Consider the following 23,907-nt stretch of genomic DNA (forward strand, 5'->3'; position numbering starts at 1 on the left):
ACTGGCTGCACCTGGTTCTCTGGGGTAATTAATTTCTCGTGTGCTGGGATGGTCGGCTGCTTCTCAAGGCCAATGAAAGGGGAGATAGTAGCCTTCCTTTGAAATCTTACACAAAGGAATGAACATCACATAGCTTTGGACATCCTCTGATATCACTCTTGTTGGTTTTACATGTGAGCCATAAAATTGCGATGTCAGATTTTGAGTTCTGTTGGCCCATTGGAGAGATGGCTATAACGCGAACCAGCTAACTAAGTCTTAAATATATTTTTCCTCAAGCTTGAGTTAGAGGATCTGGATCAAAATATCCTTGTGGGTGCATAGCTGAGAGTAGGGAGAGAGAGCAAGGGCCAGGTGAGCTACATCACAAGGACACAGGTGTCCCTGCGCTAACAGCATACCAGGTTCCCCTGTATCCCTTCCTCTGAAGTCCTGACTGAAGTCTAGGGTGCAGGGAGCAGCATTTTCAAAAGTTGATTAAATAGGCAGCTTTTGGGTACAAATCAAAATTCCACAGTATGCTAGCATAACCATACTAGCATTTGACCAAATGAAGCCAACATTTTTATCAACAAAAGACATTTACAAAAGCAAGTATCTTTGTTTCTAAGTAATCCTTTTTGTGCCACAAATTAATGAAACTTTCAAAGAATGCTGAAGGTGGCAGAGGCCACAGAGAATGTTCTTTAGATTATTCTCCTTGTAATCTTAGTGAGATGTTATTTGAGCTTTGAGAATGTACCTTCCTTCTGTCTGGAGGAGTTAATACATCTGAGTGCCATACTCATTTTAAAAAGGTTTTCCTATTCCACTAGCCAGCCGCTAAATTTTGGAAATTTTGCAAACTGAATATTAAACTGTTAGCAGCTTGACACTGGCTGGCAGGACTGATTGTGTTCACATTTACATTGTGGTAATCAGCTTCAGTTCTGGGACACTGAGTTGACACATATCTACTGACAAACAGCTGGTTTCCAGCTGTGAGCAGATCAAGAGGATGAAATCTGACTGGGTTTCAATTTTTTAGCAACACCTTATCTTTTGCAGATATGGAAGCTTAAGGCCGGGTTTAGATGACTTGTCAAAAATTGGCGGAAATGAGAATATCAACCCATGAGTGTCTGTCACATCAGTTCCGACTGTGACCTACAACCCTCCAGTTCAATGTGAGATCAATATTATAAAAACAAGTCTGTTGTTGGATAATCTTTTTGGACACTATGAAGATGTGTCTTTGCCAAAGCACCTTCTGATTGGTTTAGTAAAGAGCCAAATGGCCAATAGGTAGGCAGGAGAGAGTAGGTGGGACTTCTAGGGAGAGAAAGTCCAGAAAGAAGTGAGGCAGAGAGAAGCCAATGAGAGACACTGAAGAAGCCAGACTTCTACTATGGAGGATAGGGAACAAGCCACATGGCAGAACATAGATTAATTTAAGTTTTAAGAGCTAGTTGGGGACAAACCTAAGCTAAAGGCCAAGTTTTTATATTTAAAAATAATAAGTTTCTGTGTCATTATTTGGGGGGTGGTAGTCCCCAAAAGAAAATCAGGCAATATAAATCTCTATCCACACTGTGCCAATTTAGGGCTAAGGCACATGGGGGGTTAAGGTGCCACAGCTCTGTAATAGCTATGATCCATCCAGTCAAGGGAGTACTACAAAGTCATTAAAAATGAGAGCTGCTCTGTGCAGTGGTTTGGAAAGCTCCTCTGTGCATATCGGCAAGGAAAATAAGCAAGTTGTAAAGTGATGTTCGGAGTGTGCCAGTTTTCTATGAGGTGAGAAAAATTACTACATCTGCAAAAAATAAATATGGGAAGAATTAGACAAAAACCTAACAGAGGAGTCTGATTGCTAAGAGAGGAAGGAGGGGGTAAACATTTGTAAAAGCAAAATATCTCTGCACTGAAAATGACATAAAGTCTCTGGCCACTGATAACTGGCAATAATCCATCATAGTCCTATAAACAGAGTCAGCTGCATATATTCCCATGTCAAATGAGATCCAGTGCAAAAATGATCACTTTGTAATCATGTCTGAATATCTGCAAAACACAAAGAAGGGATGAGGCATCATGCAAGCATAAACGTAAGCATCTTTCTGCATCTCTCACGGATAACTGTAAGCCCTGTCCTTCTACCACGACAGCCCCGGCTTCACTTTCTTCCTCTCGTTTCCTACACAAACATTCCAATTCCCTATCATTCTGAAAGACCCCAGCTTAGATGCTGTAACGCCATTTTGCAAGGCTTTCATACAAACAAGTATAAGTTCAAGGTAAAGTCGGTACTCCTAGGCTGCCAAATAGGGTATCTGTGGTCAGACATCAGGCCTAGGAGGGGAACGAAAAGTTCTGGGAAAAACTACATGTGCCCTAGATAGAGCCAAGTCAGCTATTATCAGATCTTCATGTCCCCGAGGAACTTGTCCCCAAGTGAACCCATCGCCTCATTCGAACTGACCAATGGGATCCCTGTAACCATGCATCTGCTTCTGTATGCCTGCTTCTGCCACCCGTTTCCATATAAAAGACCCTTACCCAGCCTGCCAGCGCACAAGTCTTCCAAATAGACTCTGGCTCCCGCAGGTACCTGTGCCCCACTCAAAAAATTTGCAGCCAGTGGTCTCGGACTGTCTCTTGGGTTTAGGGGTCTCCTCCTAAGGGAAGGTCCTCTCTGAGGGTCTTTCAATTCAAGTGCTCTCAATGCCTGCAGCACTTGTTTTGTCCAAAGATCAGTCTCATTTTTTTTCCTTTGAAGGGGAAGCTCATGTCTACTCCCTCCTCTCAGTGATAGGATCCCGTGTAGCTCGAACCTGCGCATGCCCCGTGCATGGTGCATGCGGCCACAGTCTCTGTGAGTTCATATGTGCGTCAGTCCTGTTATGTCAGGAAGACACCATTTCCTTGGTGCCATCCATCACCTCTGCCTCTTAGAATCTTTGCCCCTCCTCTTCCACGTTGTTCCCTGAGCCTTGAGGGGAGGAAGGGCTTTGATGGACGTTCCACTGAAGACCGCGTGTTCTAAGGTCTCTCTCACGCTGCACATTGTTCCAGTGGGGTGTGGTGTCTCTGCATTCATTTCCCTTGTTTACTGCTGCAGGAAGCTTCACTGACGATGGCTGAGCAAGACTACCAAAGATCAATTTTAAACATCTGAAAATAATATTCTGCAACTGTGGCTATCCAAGAGCATGTTATTAAGCCAAAGTGACAGTGTTATTTTAATATGAGGCCAAATTATTGTTCTCAATAAGCAATGAAAAATAACTGGTCGATCTGATATATGATAAGAAAAATGCTATGATGAAAGGGAAGGGGTGCATGTATGAAAACTTGTGCAGGGCTTCAATTTTTCTTGCTTATAAATGGAATTATTTTTCAACCTATGTTCATTTCTGTAAGGAGATGGCATTTTTTATTTGTAATACCCAATCTCTAAGCATCATCTGCATACCAGGCCCTAGGTATTCAAAATGAATAAGATTTAGTTGAGGCTGCCAAGGAGTGTGTTTCCTGTAAGACTAGTTCTCCTGCCAGGTCCTGTTTCAACATTTCCTTCCTAAGACCACTTTTGTGCGGCTATGTGAACTGTCTCTCTTCTGTCCCCATTTATGACTCTTGGCTCTTGGGCAGCAGAGACTCTGTGAATCTCATTCAGTGGTGTGTGGCTAGTGCCCTGCAGAGGAATAGACACAAGCAGACATACAGTGCTGAGTTATCTCTCCCAAATACAGGTTCGTCTGGAACCTCAGAAAGTGACCTTCTTTGCAAAAGGGATTTTTGTAGACTCAATTACTTATGACAAAGTTTGCCATAGTGGCTCAGACCTGTAATCCTCACAACCTAGAGGCTGAAGCAGAAGCTTGCCTTAAGTTTGAGGTTAGCATGGGTTACATAGTGAGTTCGAAGCTAGCCTGGCTTATGGCATGAGAAAACATCCCAAAACAGAACAAAATGATGAAGAATTCATACCACATTAACCTTATAAAAGAGAAAACATAGATGGAAGAGAACATGTGATATCAAAGACAGAGGTTGGAGTGATACAACTGTAAATCAAGGAACACCAAGGCCTTACACTTACCACTCGCCAGAAGCTAGCGAATGTTATAGGAATTCTGTTATTGTCATGGCCCATTATCCAGTTGAAAAGAGCGTTTGATTTGAGAGGCAGAGTTAACATTCAGCTGGCTGGAATTAATCAAGAAGTTCTTGGAGGAACCAGGGCAAAAGTAAGAGCAGCCCTGGAAGAAATTGGCAGGGTTGGAAGGTTGCCTAGGACTTTTGAAGCCAGAAGATGAATGGTGGTGAGGACATCACAACCATAGTAATTATCAATGCTTCTTATATTTGTACTCAAGTTTAATAACAGTAAAGATATCCCTTCTTCCAGCACCCAACATGGGGCTTGAACATACAACCCTGAGATTAAGAGTCTCATCCTCTACCAATTGAACATATTACAGGCATACCACACAATCCTACAGAACAAGCAATTATACAAAGAAAAATTATACTTAAAAATAAATGCTTAATAAACAAAAAGGGTAATAACAACCCCTAGAGATAGATTGTACAGTGTTTTATTGAACTTTAAATTTTTAAATGATAATGAAAAGGGAAAAACAGCTGCAGAGAGACACTGGAAAATAGAAAAGATAAAAAACAAAGAAAAACACTGAACTAAATCAGCCTATATACTTTAAAGAGGTGTTGACCTCAAAATGGAAATCAGGATGTGTTATACTGGGGAAGAGGTTTTGCTTTTGTTTCCACAGAAGGAGAAAAGCAATGGATACCATTAAAATTGATAAAGATCTGATTAGAACATGACAGACTCTTGATTAGAAGAGGTGATAATACCATCACAAATTAATCTTGCAAAAAGAAAAACTTGCCAAAATTAAAATCAGTGCAGGGTTTTGTTTTTGTCTTTCCAGGAGAATAAAAACATCCAACAGAAGAATCTAAAGATCTTTGGACAAATGAAGTATCAGAAGAAAAAGGGAGGAAAATCTATAAAAAAACATACCAAGAAAAGAGTAAATTGACGTAATGGTATGGCATTCTTTTAGCATGATAAAATTTCATAAGCCTTTCAAAATGTCTGTTTTTGCTGTTCTCTACAGACATCTTAAGCAGGTAGTCTTTATGTAGTCCTGAATCAATTGAAAACTAAAGCTGGCTGTGGTGTTGGAGCATGGCCATCTCCTTCTCTAAACCCAACCATGATTGATTTTTTGTTTTGTATTATTTATTCATTTATTTAGTTTTTATTGAGCTATATATTTTTCTCCATTCTCCTCCTTTCCTCTCCATTTCCTTCATATCCACTCTCAAAGTCCCATGCTCCCAATTTACTCAGGAGATCTTGTCTTTTTCTGTTTCCCGTGTGCATTAGATCCATGTATGTCTCTTTTAGGGTTCTCTTTATTGTCTGGGTTTTCTGGGATTGTGAAATGTAGGGGGGTTTTTTTTGCTTTATGTATAAAAGCCACTTATGAGTAAGTACATATGCTATTTGTATTTCTGGGTCTAAACATCACTGAATATGATGTTTTCTAGATCCATCTATTTGCCTGCAAATTTCAAGATGTCATTTTGTTTTTGCTGGGTGGTACACCATCGTGTAAATATACCACATTTTCCTTATCCATTCAGTCTAATGGCATTTAGCTTATTTCAAGGTTCTGGATATGACAAAAAATGATGCTATGAACATAATTGAGAACATGCCCTTGTGGTACAATTGAGCATCCTTTGGATATATACCCAAAAGGAATACTGCTGAGTCTTTAGCTAGGTTGTTTCCCAATTTTCTGAGAAATCGCCACATTGACATCCAAAGTAGCTGTACCAGTTTGCACTCCCACCAGCAATGGAGGAATGTTCCGGTTATCCCACATCCTCTCCTCCATAAGTTGTCATCAGTGTTTTTTATCTTGGCCATTCTTACAGGTCTAAGATAGAATCTCACAGTTGTTTTGATTTGTATTTCTTTGATGGCTAAGGATGTCAAGCATTTCCTTAAGTGTCTTTCAGCTTTTTTAGATTTTTCTTTTGATAATTTTCTGTTTAGGTCTGTACTCCATTTTTAATTGGATTATTTGTTCTTTTGATGACCAATTTTTTGAAGTCTTTGTATATTTTGGAGATCAGCCCTCTGACCAAAGTGGAGTTAGTGAAGATCTTTTGCCATTCTGTAGGCTGCTGTTTTGTCTTGTTGACCATGCCCTTTGCTTCACGAAAGCTTTTCTGTTTCAGGAGGTTCCATTTATTAATTGTTTTTCTCACTATCTGTGATACTGGGTTATATTTAGGAAGTGATCTTCTATGCCAGTGTGTCCAAGTATACTTCCCATATTCTCTTCTATAAGTTTCAGTGTGACTGGCTTTATGTTGAGGTCTTTGATCCACTGGGACTTGAGTTTTGTGCATGGCAATAGATATGGATCTATTTTCATTCTTCTACATGTTGATATCCAGTTATGCCAGCACTATTTGTTAAATATGCTTTCTTTTTTTCCATTTGATATTTTTTGCATCTTTGTAAAAAAAATCAGGTGTTTGTAGGTGTGTGGACTAATATCTGGATCTTTGATTTGGTTCCATTGATCCTCCTGTCTGCTTTTATGCCAATACCAGGCTGTTTTAAATTCTGTAGCTCTGTAGTAGAGTTTGAAATTAGGAATTGTGATACCTCCAGAAGTCCCTTTATTGTACAGGATTGTTTTTGCTATCCTGGGTTTTTTTCGTTTTTCCATATAAAGTTCAGTATTGTTCTTTCAAGGTCTGTGAAAAATTTTGTTGGGATTTTGAGGGCATTGCGTGGAATCTGTAGATTGCTTTGTGTAAGATTACCATTTTTACTATGTTAGTTCTACCTACCCAAGAGCATGGGAGACCTTTCAATTTTCTGGTGTCTTCTTCAAATTCTTTCTTTAAAGATTTAAAGTTCTTTTCACATAGGTCTTCCACTTGTTTTGTTAAAGTTACTCCAAGATATTTGTGGCTATTGTGAGGGTGATGTTTCTCTGATTTCTTTCTCAGCCCATTTATTATCTGTGTAAAGGAGGGCTACTGATATTTTTGACTTATTTTGATATATCAATATTGTATCCTACTATATTACTGAAGGGGTTTATGATTGTAGAAGTTCCTTGGTAGAATTTTGGGGGTCACTTATGTCCATTTCCCTTTAAGTTTTCCATGTCTGTTTTTATGTTCTCCTTTTCATTTCTGATTTGTTAATTTGAATATTCTCTATCTGCCTTTTGATTGGTTTGGATAAAGGTTTGTCTATTTTGTTGATTTTTCTTGAAGAACCAACTCTTTGTCTCATTGATTCCTTGTATTGTTTTCTTTTTTTCTATTTTGTCGATTTCAGCTCTCAATTTCTTGCTGTCTAGTCCTCCTGGGTGTCTTTGCTCCTTTTGGTTCTAGAGTTTTTAGGTGTTCTGTTAACTCACTAGTGTGGGATTTTTCCAGCTTCTTTAATGTAGACATTTAGTGCTATGAACTTTTCTCTTAACACTGCTTTCATTGTGTCCTATAAATTTGGGTATGTCATGTAGTCATTTTCATTGAATTTAGGAAGTCTTTAATTTCTTCCTTAAGCCATTGATGATTCAGGTGAACATTGTTTAATTTCCATGTGTTTGTGGGCTTTCTGAAATTAGCGTTGCTGGTGAATTCTAATTTTAACCCATGGATATCCAATAAGATACATGGGGTTATTCTATTTTTTTATATCTGTTGAGGTTTGCTTTGTTACTTAGTATGTGGTTAATTTTTGATAAGGTTCCATGAGTTGCTGAGAAGAAGGTATACTCATATGTTTGAATGTAATATTCCATAGATGTCTGTTAAGTCCATTTGAGTCATAACTTCTGTTAGTTCCCTTTATTCTCTGTTAAGTTTCTGTCTGGCAGACCTGTCCAGTGGTGAGAGTAGGGGTGTTGAAGTCTCCCACTATCAGTGTGTGGAGTTTAATGTCTGATTTAAGTTTTAGTAGTGTTTCTTTGCATATGAGGGTGCCCTTGTATCTGGGGCATAAATGTTCAGTATTGAAAATTCCTCATAATGGATTTTTTTTTGTGACTAACATAAAATGTCCTTCTTTGTTTCTTTTGATTGGTTTTAGTTTGAAGTCTGATTTGTTAGATATTAGGATAGCTATACCAGGTTGTTTCTTAGGTCTATTGGATTGAAAATTTTCCCCAACCCTTCACTTTAAAACAATGTCTGTCTATGAGATTGAGGTGTATTTCCTGTATGCAGCAGAAGGATGGATTCTGTTTTCATATCCAGTCTGTTAGTCCTTGTCTTTTTATAGGTGAGTTGAGTCCATTTGTATGAAGGGATATTAATGACCAGTGATTCCTAGTTCCTGTTATTTTAATGTTCATTGTTGGTGATGTTATTGTGGGTGTTTTTCCTTCCTTTGGGATTTGTTGCTGTGAGATCATCTATTGCCTGTGTTTTTGTGGATGCATCTAACTTCCTTGGGTTGGAGTTTTCCTTTTAGTAGGACTGGGTTGGTGGCTACGTATTGGTTAAAATTTGTTCTGTCATGGAATATCTTATTTAGTCTGTCTATGGAATTAAGTTTTGCTGGGTTTTGTAATCTGGGCTTATCATCTGTGGTTTCTTTATGTCTACATAACACTTGACTAGGACCTTCTGGCTTTCATTGTTTCCATTGAGAAGTCAGGTGTAATTCTGATATATCTGCCTTTGTATGTTACTTGGCATTTTTTCTGTTCAACTCTTAATATTCTTTCTTTATTCTGTATGTTTAGTGTTTTGATTATTATGTGGTGGGAGACTATTTTTGATCCAGTCTATTTGGTGTTCTGTAAGCTTCTTTTTTTATTACTTTGTAAATAATACCATTCAAAATTTCCACTTCCTCCTTTCTTCCCACTTCCCTCCCGCTCCCCACTCTTTCTCCCTCCATCCCCCTTCAGTCCTAAAAGAAGGCAGGGTACCCTGCCCTGTGGGAAGTCCAAGGCTCTCCTCCCTCCATCCAGGATTAGGAAGGTATGCATCCAAATAGACTAGAATCCCAAAAGGCCAGTACATGCAGTAGAGACAAATCCCAGTGCCATTATCATTGGCTTCTCAGTCTGCCCCAATTGTCAGACACATTAGAGAGTCCAGTTTGATTCCAGGCTCGTTCAGTCCCAGTCAAGCTGGATTTGGTGAGCTCCCATTAGATCTGGCACACTGTCTCAGTGGGTGGAACAAACCCTCATGGACCTGACTTTCTTGCTCTTATTCTACCTCCTTCTGCTCTTCAACTGGTCCTTGGGAGCTCATTCTAGTGCTCCGATGTGGGTCTCTGTCTCTATGTCCATCTGTCACCAGAGGAAGGTTCTGTGGTGATTTTTTAAGATAGTCATTAGTCTGATTACGGGACAAGGCCATTTCAGGCACCTTCACCTCCACTGCCCAGTGTCCTAGCTAGGGACATCCTCATGGGTACCTGGGAACCCCTCTAGAGCCAAGCCTCTTACCAAACCCAAAATGGCTCCCTTAATTAAGATATCTTCTTCCCTGCTCCCATATCCATTCTTCTCCCTCTCAACCATCCTACTCCCCCAAGCTCTCCCTAACCCTCCCGTTCTCCCTTCTCTCTCTCTCCCTCTCTCCTTTCCCCCACCCCATCCCACTCCCATGGTCCCAAATTTTGCCTGGCAATCTTGCCTGCTTCCAGTTTCTAGGAGGATCTATTTATGTTTTTCTTTGGTTTCACCTTATTAGTAAACTTCTCTAGGATTGCAAACTATATGCTCAATGTCCTTTGTTTATGGTTAGAATCCACTAATGAGTGAGTACATACCATGTTTATGTTTTGATGTCTGGGTTATTTCCATCCATTTGCATGCAAAATCAAGATGTCATTGTTTTTTTTTACCACTGAGTAGTACTCTAATGTGTAGATGTACCACATTTTCTTTATCCATTCTTCCATTAAGGGGCATCTAGGGTTTTTCCAGGTTCTGGCTATTACAAATAATGCTGCTATGAACATAGTTGAACAAATGTTTGGGCATCTCTTGGGGATATTCCCAAGAGTGGTATTGCTGGATCCTGAGGTAGGTTGACTCCAAAGTTTCTGAGAAACCACCACACTGATTTCCAAAGTGGTTGTACAAGTTTGCATTCCCACCAGCAATGGATGAGTATTCCCTTTACACCACATCCTCTCCAGCATAGGTTGTCACTGGTGTTTTTGATTTTTTCCATTCTGAAAGGTGTAAGATGGTATCTCAAAATTGTTTTGATTTGTATTTCCCTGATAGCTAAGGAAGTTGAGCATGACCTTAAATATCTTTTGGCCATTTGAAATTCTTCTGTTGAGAATTTTCTGTTCAGTTTAGTACCCCATTTTTTAATTGGGTTATTTAGAGTTTTAATATCTAGTTTCTTGAGTCCTTTATATATTTTGGAGATCAGACCTTTGTCTAATGTGGGGTTGTTGAAGATCTTCTCCCAATCAGTAGATTGCCTTTTTGTCTTAATGACAGTGTTCTTTGCTTTACAAAAGCTTCTCAGTTTCAGGAGGTCTCATTTATTCATCGTTGCTCTTATTGTCTGTGCTATTGGGTTATACATAGGAACTGGTCTTCTGTGCCCATACATTGAAAGCTACTTCCCACTTTCTCTTCTATCAGGTTCAGTGTGATCAGATTTATATTGACGTCTTTAATCCATTTTGACTTGAGTTTTGTGCATGGTGATAGATATGGATCTATTTTCATTCTTCTACAGGTTGATATCCAGTAATGTCAGCACCATTTATTGAAAATGCTTTTTTCTTCCATTGTATAATTTTAGCTTCTTTGTCAAAAATCAAGTGTTCATATGTTTATAGATTAATATATGGGTCTTCAATTCAATTCCATTGGTAAATGTCTCTGTTTTTATGCCAATACCAATCTGTTTTCATTACTGTAGCTCTGTAATAGTGTTTGATGTCAGGGATGGTAATGCCTCCGGTAGTTCCTTTATTGTATAGGATTGTTTTGGGTATCCTGGGTTTTTTGTTTTTCCATATAACATTTGATGGAGGAAGGTCATTGATTAAGTAATAAAGAAACTGCTTGGCCTCATAGGTTAAAACATAGGTGGGAGGAGTAAACAGAACAGAATGCTGGGAGGAAGAGGAAGTGAAATCAGAGGCTATGATTCCCTCTCTCGGGAAGACGTGATGAAGTTCTGACCCAGCATGGACGTAGGCTAGAATCTTCCCAGTAAGCGCACCTTGGGGTGCTACACACATTATTAGAAATGGGCTAGTCCAGGTGCGAGAGTTAGCCGAGAAGAGGCTAGATATAATGAGCCAAGCAGTGTTTAAAAGAATCCAAGGCCAGCTGGCCTAGGTCTGAAAAAGCATGGGATAAATCCGGACTAGCTGAACATAGCAGACAATGAGGAATACTGAGAACTCAAGAACAATCGCAGTGGGTTTTTGATCCTACTGCACGTACTGGCTTTGTGGGAGCCTAGGCAGTTTGGATGCTCACCTTATGAGACCTGGATAGAGGTGGGCGGTCCTTGGGCTTCCCACAGGTCAGGGAACCCTGATTGCTCTTCGAGCAGATGAGGGAGGGGGACTTGATCGGGGGAGGGGGAGGGAAATGGGAAGCGGTTGCGGGGAGGAGGCAGAAATCCTTAATAAATAAATAAATTTAAAAAAATAAATAAATATTTTAAAAAAAAGAATCCAATTTCCGTGTTGTTATTTTGGGGCATAAGCTAGCCAAGCGGCCAGGTGCCAGGCTGTGGGAAGAGGCCCGCAGCTCCTACAACAGAATGGCGCCCAGACATCGATGACTGAACTCCATGGAAAGCCTGAAAAAGCTTGGGAAAGAATAGAGTAAAGCATGTTTTCTTGGTAGCAGCAATTTCTCGGGTCTACTCTGCTTGCTAGAGGCAAGCAAGTGCTCTTATCTAAGAGAGGCTTCCTGATTCAGCTTTAGCTGCAAAACCCTGCAGCTCTTAAGAGATCCTGCCACGAAACACTTAAATGGTGTTGATAAAAGCCGACTGAATGCTTGTTTGTTTTCAGCAGTAGCAGGAAAAAAATCTGTGTTGTTTTAAAATGCCGGCTTTCTGAGCTGTCCTGCCAAGGCAAACTCTGACTCTTTGAGGCCGGAGGTCAGCTACAGAGAGAGCATTTGAGTGTTGTAGCTTGTTTGCTGGCAGGGATCTTGAAATGCCATAAAGAGTTATGGCAATAAACATGGCTATAGCCGGTACCTCAGCCATGAGTCTGGAAACTAAGAAATGGGCTGTATCCAGCCTTCAAAGCCACGGCTTTAGTCTTACTGATATTGCTTGGTACATTAAAGACTCATGTGGTCAGAAAAAGAGAAATATACAGTAAAGAGAGATTCAAAGACAAAGAAAATTTCTAAATGGTTTACAGTGTGTTAAAAATATATGCAGGCTAAAAGTTAAAGTTCTTAAAGTAACAAAAAAAAGGAAGAAAGAGTAGTTGGGTGTGGTAGTACACACCTTTAATTCCAACCTTTGGGAGGCAGAGGGAGATTGTCCTCTGCGACTTCAAGGTGTGGTAGCACATGCCTTTAATCCCAGTGCCTAGAAGGCAGAAACAAACAGATCTCTGTGAGTTCAAGGTGTAGTAGCATACACCTTTAATCCGAATGCCTGGGAGGCAGAGACAGGCAGATCTCTGAGAGTTCAAGGACAACATGGTCTACAAAGTTATTCCAGGTCAAATATATACAGAGAATACAAAATAAAAGTAAAAATAAACGAAATAGAGGTTAAAATAAAGCTGCACAAAGATGGAAAATGCAGTGAGAATCTTGATACTATATATTATGCTCTGTTTGAATTGTTTGAATGCTGAGAAAAGAGCAACATCTACTAAAAGATATTTGTTTATAAATGCTACTGAACTAATCCAACATAGATACTTTGAAAATGCCTTGACTTTGAAAATTGGATCTAAGGACATGATGCTTTGGAAAGGAGTTTCTTATTTTGTTTTCACAGAGGGTGAGAGTCTGTGGATTGCTTCCATCCCAATATGGTATGATGGGTCATGCCTTCCTGAAGGGTTGCTGTGAACACCTTCAAAAAATTACTTCATTCGACTGCTGACGGAGATGAACCTAGCACACAGGTTATACCCTGAAATACCTGATTAACAGCGCCGCTGTTGAGATAGGGAGCTGCGGGCTGTGTCCCCGGCACCCGGCCACCCGCATGGCTAGCTTATGCCCCGAAATAATTACATGGAAACTGTATTCTTTTAAACACTGCCTGGCCCATTAGTTCCAGCCTCTTATTGGCTAGCTCTTACATATTGACCTAACCCATTTCTAATAATCTGTGTATCCCATGAGCTGACTTACCAGGAATGATCTTAACCTGCATCTGCCTGGAGTGGGAGAATCATGGTGACTCTGAGCTCACTTCCTCTTCCTCCCAGCATTCTGTTCTGTTTACTCCACCCACCTATGCTCTAAGCTATGAGGCCAAGCAGTTTCTTTATTACTTAAACAATGAAATCAACAGATTGATATATGACACTCCCACATCACGCCCCCATTCAGCAGGAAGCAGTTTGGAGAGAAAAAACTGTGCCCACGTTCCCAAATATGGTTTATAAATGTTCTTTTACATTTAAAGGGGGATATAATATAGATATGAATAATTTGCATTAGTATAGATTTTGCTTTATTGATAGAGATTTAAGGTCAATTTTGTTATATGTATATGTATTTCTGATATTGAGTAAGGTATTGTGATTGTGTAGCTCATATAAAAATGTTATGTATATAAGTTGTTAATGAATAGTTATCTATAATAGTCAAGCTTGTAGTTATGTTAGTTAGATTTTCTAGATGTGCATAGATATATTTTAGATAGGCATTCTTCATATTTTTCAAAGATTATAGAATATGGCATTTTAAATGTTTTAATAACTTACGGCTTTTCATGACAATGAGACACTCTGCTCCTGACAACATCAATCTACTTCAAGAGGAAGATGGGCATTGAAGAGGATCCTTATGGAGTTTGATAGCCATTTGGGCAAGAAACTGCTCTTGCCTGAACTATTGCATAAACTGGACACAGAGAACTCACAGAGAGAGGACTACTGAACTTACCTAAAGGTGAGATGATCTTTTGGGGTTCCTGATGCATGAAGGAGTCTGCAAGATATTCTGCAGACACAACAGATAGTGACTGAACTGCCTTTGAAATGTCCTGCTTCATGGAAATGTCTGATGGAAACTATGGGACTGTAGGCCGAAGATGGATGCCCCAATGGTGCAGAGGAACTTTGGGTGACTGTCCAGGTAGTGAGATGTCTCTGTGATTTCTAGAGTCTTTGATGGAGTTAAAGAATATATAGATAGTTATAGTTTTTTTAGTTATGAAAAAAGATAAAATATATGTAAATATTATAATTTTTACTTGATAAATGTTTTGTTATATGTAATTTTGCTATGTTAAAGTTAAAGCCTTTCCTTTTTGTTTAAACAGAAAAAGGGGAAATGATGGAGGAAGGTCATTGGTTAAGTAATAAAGAAACTGATTGGCCTCATAGGTTAAAACATAGGTGGGAGGAGTAAACAGAACAGAATGCTGGGAGGAAGAGGAAGTGAGCTCAGAGGCCATGCTCCCCTCTCCCGGGCAGACGCGATGAAGCAAGCCGCCAGGTCAGACATGGTGAATCTTTCCCAGTAAGACTGGTGCTACACAGATTACTAAAAATGGGTTAGGCAAAATATGAGATTTAGCCCGTAAGAGGCTAGAGGTAGTGGGCCAAGCAGGGTTTAAATGAATACAGTTTGTATGTTGTTATTTCGGGTTTAAAGCTAGCCAGGCGACCAGGAGCTGGGGTGGCAGGAACACAGCCCGAAGCTCCTACTACAAACATTGATTATTGTTCTCTTGGGGTCTGTGAAGATTTGTGTTGGGATTTTGTTGGGGATTGCATTGAATCTGTAGATTGCCTTTGGTAGAATTGCCATTTTTACTTTGTTGGTCTTACCAATCCAAGAGCATGGGAGATCCTTCCATTTCCTGTATCTTCTTCAGTTTCTTTCTTCAAAGACTTAAAGTTCTTGTCAAATAGATCTTTCACTTCCTTGGTTAGTGTTACCCCAAGATAGTTTATGCTACTTGTGGCTATCATGAAAGGTGATGTTTCTCTGATTTCCCTCTCTGCTTCTTTATCTTTTGTGTATAGGAGGACAACTGATTTTTTGAGTTGATCTTGTATTTTGCCACATCAATGAAGTTATTTATCAGCTGTAGGCATTCTCTGATAGAGTTTTTGGGGTCACTTATGTATACTATGATATCATCTGCAAATAACGAAAGTTTGACTTCTTTATTTCCAATTCGAATCCCCTTGATCTCTTTATGTTGTCTTGTTGCTATTCCTAGAACTTCAAGCACTATTTTGAAGAGATATGGAGAGAGTGGACAGCCTTGTCTTGTTCCTGATTTTAGTGGAATGGCTTTGAGTTTCTCTTCATTTAATTCAATGTTAGCTGTCAGCTTGCTGTATATTACTTTTATTATATTTATATATGATCCTTGTATCCCTAATCTCTCCAAGACCTTTATCATAAAGGAGGAGGAGTGTTGAATTTTGTCAATTTTTTTTGGCATCTAATAAAATGATCATATGGTTTTTTCTTTTAGTTTATTTATATGATGGACTACATTGATAGATTTTTGTATGTTGAACCAGCGCTGCATCTCTGGGATGAAGCCTACTTGATCATAATGGATGATATTTTTGATGTGTTCTTGGATTCAGTTTGCCAGTATTTTATTGAAAATTTTTGCATCGATGTTCATGAGTAAGATTGGTCTGTAATTCTCTTTCTTGGTTGAGTCTTTGTGTGTTTTTGGTATCAGGGTAACTGTAGCTCCATAAAGAGAGTTTGGTAATGACTCTTCTGATTCTAGTATGTGGAACACATTAAGAAGTATAGGTATTAGCTCTTTTTGAAAGTTCTGGTAGAATTCTGCACTAAAACCATCTGGTCCTGGGTTTTTTTTTGGGGGGGGGGGTTTATGGCAGCTTCTATTTACTCACAACTTATAGGTCTATTTAAATTGTTCACCTGGTCTTGATTTAATTTTGGTATATGGTATTTATCTGAAAATGTCCATTTCTTTTACATTTTCCAATTTTGTGGCATATAGGCTTTTGTAGTAAGACCTAATGATTCTCTGAATTTCCTCAGTATCTGTTGTTATGTCCCCCCTTTCATTTCTGATCTTGTTAATTTGAGTGTTATCTCTCTGCCTTTTGATTAGTTTGAATAGGGGTTTGTCAATCTTGTTGATTTTCTCAAAGAACCAGCTCTTTGTTTCATTGATTCTTGGATTGTTTTCTGTGTTTCTATTTTATTGATTTCTGCCCTAAGTTTGATTATTTCCAGTCTTCTACTCCTCCTGGGTGAGTCTGCTTCTTTTTTTTTTCTAGAGCTTTCAGCTGTGCTGTTAAGTCTCTATTGTGAGCTTTCTCCGTTTTCTTTATGTTAGCACTTAGTACTATGAACTTTCCTCTTAGCACTGCTTTTATAGTGTCCCAAAGGTTTGGGTATGTTGTGTCTTCATTTTTGTTGAATTTAAGGAAGACTTTAATTTCTTTCTTTATTTCTTCCTTGACCCAGGGGTGGTTAAGTAGTTGACTGTTCAATTTCCATGAGTTTGTAGGTTTTCTTGGGGTAGAATTGTTGTTAAATTCTACCTTTATTCCACGGTGATCTGATAAGACATAGGTGGTTACTACAATTTTTTTATATTTGTGGATGTTTGCTTTGTTACCGATTATTTGATCAGTTTTTGAGAAGGTTACATGAGATGCTGAGAAGAAGGTATATTCTTTCCTGTTTGAGTGGAATGTTCTATAGATGTCTGTTGAGTCCATTTGATTCATTACATCTGTTAGTTCTTATATTTCTCTGTTAAGTTTCTGTCTGGTTGACCTGTCCATTGGTGAGAGAGGAGTGTTGAAGTCTCCTACTATGAGTGTGTGGGGTTTGATGTGTGATTTGAGTTCTAGTAATGTTTCTTTTACATATGTGGGTGCTTTTATATTAGGGCCATAGATATTCAGGATTGAGAAATCATCTTGATGAATTGTTCCTGTTATGAGTATAAAGTGTTCTTCTCCATCTCTTCTGATTGATTTTAGTTTGAAGTCAATTTTGTTAGATATTAGGATAGCTACACCTGCTTGTTTCTTTGGTCCATTTGATTAAAAAACCTTTTCCCAACTCTTTGCTCTGAGGTGTCTTTGAGGTTGAGGTGTGTTTCTTATAAATAGCAGAATGTTGGATCTTGGTTTTGTACCCATTCTCTTAACCTGTGCCTTTTTATAAGTGAATTTAGTCCATTGATATTAAGCAATATTGATGACCAGTGGTTGTTAACTCCGTTGTTTTTTTTTTGTTTGTTTGTTTTTTGGTGGTAGTGTTTGTGTGTTTCCCTTCACTGAGTTTTGTTAGTGGAAGGTTGTCAGATGTCTGTGCTATTGTGGGTGTTGTTGCCTCCCTTGGGTTGAAGCTTTTCTTCTAGTACTTTCTATAAGGCTGGGTTTGTGAATACGTATTGTTTAAATCTGTTTTTGTCATGGAATATCTTGTTTTCTCCATCGATGGTGAATGCGAGCTTTGCTGGGTATAGTAGTCTGGGCTTGCATCCATGGTCTCTTAGTGTCTGCAGCACATCTATCCAAGACCTTCTGGCTTTCACAGTTTCCACTGAGAAGTCAGGTGTAATTCTGATAGGTTTATCTTTATATGTTACTTGACCTTTTTCCTTTGCAGCTCTTAATATTCTTTCTTTATTCTGTATGTTTTGTGTTTTGGTTATTTTATGGTGAGGGGATGTTTTTATTTGATCCAGTCTATTTGGTGTTCTCTAAGCTTCTTGTACCTTCATAGGAATATCCTTCATTAGGTTGGGAAAGCTTTCTTCTATAATTTTGTTGAGTATATTTTCTGGGCCTTTGAGCTGTAATTCTCCTTTTTCTACCCCTGTTAGAAAAAGGTTTGGTCTTTTCATGGTGTCCCAGATTTTCTGGATGTTTTGTTTTAAGAATTTGTTGGATTTGCTGTTTTCTTTGATTAATGAGTCAATTTCCTCTAAAGTATCTTCAGCACCTGAGATCCTTTCTTCTATCTCTTGTATTCTGTTGGTTATACTTATCTCTGTAGTTCCTGTTCATTTACGCAGATTTTCCATATCCAGCCATCTCTCTGTTTGTGTTTTCTTTATTACCGCCATTTCGGTCTTCAAGTCTTGAACTGCTTCCTTTACCTCTTTGATTGATTTTTCTTGGTTTTCTTGGGTATCTTTGACTGATTTATTAATTTCTTCTAACTTTTTGTTTTCTATTCCATTTCTTTAAGGGAGTTTTTCACTTCCTGTTTAAGGGTCTCTATCATTTTCATAAGGTTATGTTTAAAGTTGACGTCTTCTATTTCTCCTGGGTTAGGATGTTCAAGTCTTCCTATTGTGTGTTTGCTGGATTCTGGTGTTACCACATTGCTTTTCAGGTTGTTGGAGGAATTCTTGCATTGGTGCCTACCCATCTCTTCCTTCAAATGAGGCCAGCAGAGTCTTGGTGTCTTGGCCCAATCTTTGCTGTGGCTGACTGTGCACTGGAGAGTTTTTCTTGTTCTGCCCTCTCTTGGGTCCCCTCAGCACTGGAGCTGGCTCTTATATCCCCTCCACCATGAAGCAGGCTGTGCTGGGGGATCTAAGGACCCCACAGATAAAAAGGAGTGCTTGGGGGCAAGGTGGAATAGGGTAAAGAAAGCCAGCAGCTGGGAACATGCCCTGCTGGATGGCCAGAAAAGTTTAGGGAATTGGAGGGGTCTGGACTCAATTCCCTGGTGCTGTCTGGTCAGGCAGCCACTCACTCACCACTCTAGATCTCCTCAGCACCTCTGTAAGCTTCTTTTATCTTCATATGCATATCTTTCTTTTGGTGGGGAAAGTTTTCTTCTATGATTTTGTTTAATATATTTTCTGTGCTTTTAAATTGGACATCTTCTCCTTTTTCTATCCCTGTTATTCTTAACTTTGGTTTTTTCATGGTGTTCCATATTTCCTGGATATTTTACATTGATATTTTGTTAGATTTAATGTTTTCTTTGACCAATGAGTCTATTTCCTCTGTTGTATCTTGAGTGCTTGAGATTCTGTCATCCATCTCTTGTATTCTGCTGTTTATGCTTGCATTTGCATTTGTGGTTCCTGATTGTTTTCTCATAATTTCCATTTCTATAATTCCCTCAGGTTTGTGTTTTCTTTATTGTCTCTAGTTTGGTTTTTGAAGATTTGAATAGTTTCTTTCATCTGTTTGATTGCTTTTTCTTGGTTTTCTTTAAGAAATTTGTTAATTTCTTCCAATTTTTGTTTGTCTTTTCCTCCATTTCTTTGAGGGAATTTCTCATTTTCTCTTTAATGGCCCTAAAACATTCTCCTAAAGTTATTGTTTAGGTCATTTTCTTCTGCTTCATCTATATTTGGTTGTTCAAGTCTTGCTATTGTAGGGCCAGTAGTTGTTGTTGATGTTGTGTTGCTCTTTGTGTTGTTGAGTGTGTTCTTACCTTGTCTACCCATGTTTTCCTCTGATTGGTGTAGTTTGGGCTGTGTTTTTGTGGTCAATCAGTGATCAATCCTCCAGTTGCCAGTGGATCCAAAACTCAGGTGATTGCTTCTCTTGATATAGTCAGGGTCATGGTTCCAGTCACCCCAGAAGTGAGTTAGTGTTCCTGGAGGTCACTCAGTGCTCCCGTGGGTCACTGTGCAATCCCAGAAGTCCAGAAGTCATTTGGGCCTGCTCTCATCAGGTTGCTTGCTTAGAGCTGTTCTTGTTGAGGTTGCTGCCTTGGGCCTGTTTCAACTGAGGTCACTGACTCAGGCCTGCTTCAGCAGAGGTCTCTGATTCAGGCCTGTTCCCTCAGTGGTTGCTCCTTTGTACCTGCTCCTATGGAGGTCACTGTCTCAGGCCTGCTCCAGTGGAATTCCAAACTATACTTGTTAAAAGAAAGTTCAAAGTCTCTCTTATATCAAAAGAGTGAGCTGGTATAAGACAGAAGAAAGCCAAAATTTAGGGACTATGGTATTGTCACTAGTCTCATATCCCTTTGATTCATTTTACTCTTTAAAACTTTTCTTCAGGTATAAATACTATCTCAAAATTTAAACTTTCTGTTTGATATTGATGGTATTATAGAATACAAACTAGTTCTAACCTTTGGTAGGTTCAATGTAGCTTCCTGTACTTGATTCCAGGCCTGAGTCTAAAGCAGATATTTAGGAATTAAGCCTGTGTATCCTGAACATATTTAATAGATCATAGTCCTTTAACTTCCCCAAGATTATAGCAATGACATTTAACATATTTTAAGTTTTCCACAGTGAACCATGAACATCCCTAACAGCGATCTGTGAAGTCTTCAAAATATGGGGCCCCACAGTGATGATTCTACTTGCTTTACGATAATGCCACTAAACTGACAATCAATATCTAAAGATCAGCTTTGGACCACAAACTTCTCAGTACAATTTCAAGACAGATAGTTAAGACGATACAGTCTATTTGACTACTCTAATCAGGAATTTAGATAACCTTGTGTTGTCCTGTCATACAAGACTGGACAACAGCTGGATTTCCATTATCTCTGTTTTCTCAGGAAACCCTAAAGATGACAAAACCCATGTCAATAGAAAAAAGTCTAGAATATATGATGCCTACATTCCAAAGAGGTGGGATAGATGATTTTTGGTTGCTCAATGGATTGTAGATGTTTGTCATGATTCAGGGGGCTGTTTGCAAGTTGTTACTGGTTGTGGCTAAGAAAATACTATTCAAAGGATGTTAGATTTTTGGGGATCTCCTTCTGAAAAAAGGGGATATAGGAATGACAAAAAGGAGTAGATTATTGAATCTACTTTAATCCCAAAAGCAACTACTGATCTCAAAAAAAATTCACATTGGTAAGGATTTTTGTATATTGATACAAATTTAAGGTTATTTTTGTTATACTGTATATGTTTCTACCTCTTTTTATGATATTTTTGTATATTGATATAAATTTAAAGTTATTTTCCTTGTACTGTATATGTGTTTCTATTTTTACTTAAGATATTTCATATACAACTGTACATATACAGCTTCTTTAATTACACAATGTGAAGTTTTACTCCTTGAAAGCTATTTAGTCTATTCCATAAATATCAAACTTATAGTCATGTTAGTTACTTTTTAAAATCATACAGAGATATATTTTAGATAGATAGGCGATCTTCAAACACTTTAAAGATCTACAGAAATTGGCATTTCAAATGTTTTAATAGCATAGACTTTTCTTGACATGAGATATATTTGCCCCTGGGTGGCACAAATGATAGGTATCAAGAAAATCCTTATGGAGTTTGCTTTCTTTGCTGCAAAAGATAGTTGTTTGGGCAAGACTGTTGAGCTTTGCCAAGACAGGGAAGGAATGTCCTGCATCAGAAAAAAGTCTGTGAGATAGTCTATGTCTGTAGGCAAAAAACAGGTGCCCCAAAGTTTCAGAGGAGTGTTGGGTAACATTCCAGACAGCCAGCTGTGTCTGTCATTTCTCTTAATTTTGGAAGTCATTTGCTATGCACTTCTTGGCGTTGAAGACTAGACAGTTACAGTTCTCCTGAATCATGGTTAAAATAAATATATTAGATGCAAAACATTGGACTGTTTAGGAGAGGACAGCTAATGGAGTAATCTCTCTAAATTTGCCAATTACATATGGATGGGACATTGAGAATTTATTTCTTACTTGATAATTGTTCTTGTATATAGTTTCATTTTTGTTAAGGTTATTACCCTTCCTTTCTATTTGGACAATACTTGATAATTATTCTTGTTGTATACAGTTTTACTTGTTAGAGTTAGAACCCTTTCTTTTTTAATTTGATGAAAGGGGCAAAATGTTACAGAATTCTGTTATTGTCACTTTCTGTTGTCCAATTGAATAGAGTGTTTGGTTCAGAGGCTGAACTCACACAGTCAATAAGTCCTTGGAGGACCCGGAATGAGAGAAAGAGTGGCCTTGGAGAAAATAGTCAGGGTTGGGAGGTTGTGCAGGCCTTTTGAGGCCAGAAGGTTAATGGAGGCAGGGGTATCACACCTGTGGTAATTGTCCCTGGTTCTTATTTGATATTTGTTGACCAGTTTTATAGTAATAAACAGTGAAAGAAATCTCTTCAAATAAGTCTTCAACAGCCAGCCTCCTTGATTTTTCAAGGAACTTTTGAAAGCATAAGACCCCAAAGTTTTGTAAGTCCTGTAGAACATATGTCTCCATATTTGAAGGACAAGATTACAGTCATATTCTGTGCCCATACCTAGTTTGACTGTTTCATATGCATTAAGCTTCTGGCTAGTAGATGCAGTCTACTGCCTTTATCTGGAAAAAAGAGGAAGTAATAGTAGCTCCCCTTGATTCGGAAGAGATATTAATGAGGCCTTCCTTGTAAAGCATGACTTTGCACTACTCAGTAAGGTATCCATGAGCTACATATAGCTGCTGAGCACTGAAAACTGATATGTACTCTAAGTGAGATATTTTTATATTGCTTACATGTTTTGGAGCATTGTGGATTTTTGAGTTTTACACTGGAGATGTTCAACCAGTAAAATCTATATGGACATTCCAAAATCTAAAAAAAAAAAAATCCTATATCTAAAATACCTCTGATCCCAAGCTATTAGGATAAAAGACTGATTCAGAGCTAGAATGATTCCAAAATAGTTCAGAGTTGTGTTGCTCATGAAGAGAACCTGAGTTCAGTTTCCTGTACCCATGTCAGGTGACTCTAGCTTCTGGACCTTGGTTGCCCTCTTCTGGCCTCTTCAGGCACCTGCACTCATGTGCACACACGCCCATACACACATAATTAACGAAGATAAAATACAACTTTTTTTAAAGGTTGATGGGAGGCAGTGAAAAAAGTCCAGTAATCTTGTGTCCTTTCTGCTTAGCAGTCCTAAGTAATCTGACTCTTCTTCCTCGGGATTATCCTCAGTTTTTAGTATATACTTGCTATGTGTCTACCTCCCCCCAAACATTTATTTTCACAATCTTGTAATCATACAATTCTATAGCTTGCAAATAACATAGTTTATAGTTTTCCACAAGTGTTATTTAGAGTAGACATCAAGTTAAGCTGAACTCATGTGTATTTGTCTTCCTGGTTCAATAAATAATGTATCTGTGCCACAGGCTCAATGGGAACCAGTGGTCTGCACAGGTCCCCGACAGTGGGCCTTGGATCCAAACACTGTCTGGTCTGTCTTGACAAGAAAAATCCAAGAATCGTTTTTGAAGAGAGATCAGGGAACTAGAAAATCCCCGAAGCCTGGCCTTGCTGAGAAGCATCACTAATCCCGTTAAGTCCCTAAACTTCAGCCGCCCAAATGTGAATTATGAAGCTACTTAAATAGCATTTCTTCTCTTGACTGGGGTGCTGAGAATACTTCCCCACCCAGTTTTTCTACACTGTAATTGAATTAATCCCTAAAGGAATTGCCATCTCATGGAGGAGCTGAGCTAATCCTTAGCTTTTCTGCAAGGGTGAGGAGAAAGGGAGACCAAAGCATCAGTCTTCTCACCCTTGAGCTCACGTGAACGTGGGGAGCTCTCTGTAAAAGCAAGAAGGAACGTGGGATTTTCTTCTCATTGAGAGGGAGTCAAAAGAAAAAACTGTGAACTTTGGAGAACTGACGTTAGAACTTGATCTGTAAAAGAGGAAGAGGGTATTCCACTTCCTCTCTTCCTCAGTCACCAAACTGGCATCTTCTTCCTCTTTAGAGGACACAGTGCTGTGGATAGAACTTTT

This window comes from Microtus oregoni, unplaced genomic scaffold (genome assembly GCF_018167655.1).
Source record: "Microtus oregoni isolate MIOR12 unplaced genomic scaffold, Mior012 000004F_ref0000308, whole genome shotgun sequence".
Lineage (NCBI taxonomy): Eukaryota > Metazoa > Chordata > Mammalia > Rodentia > Cricetidae > Microtus > Microtus oregoni.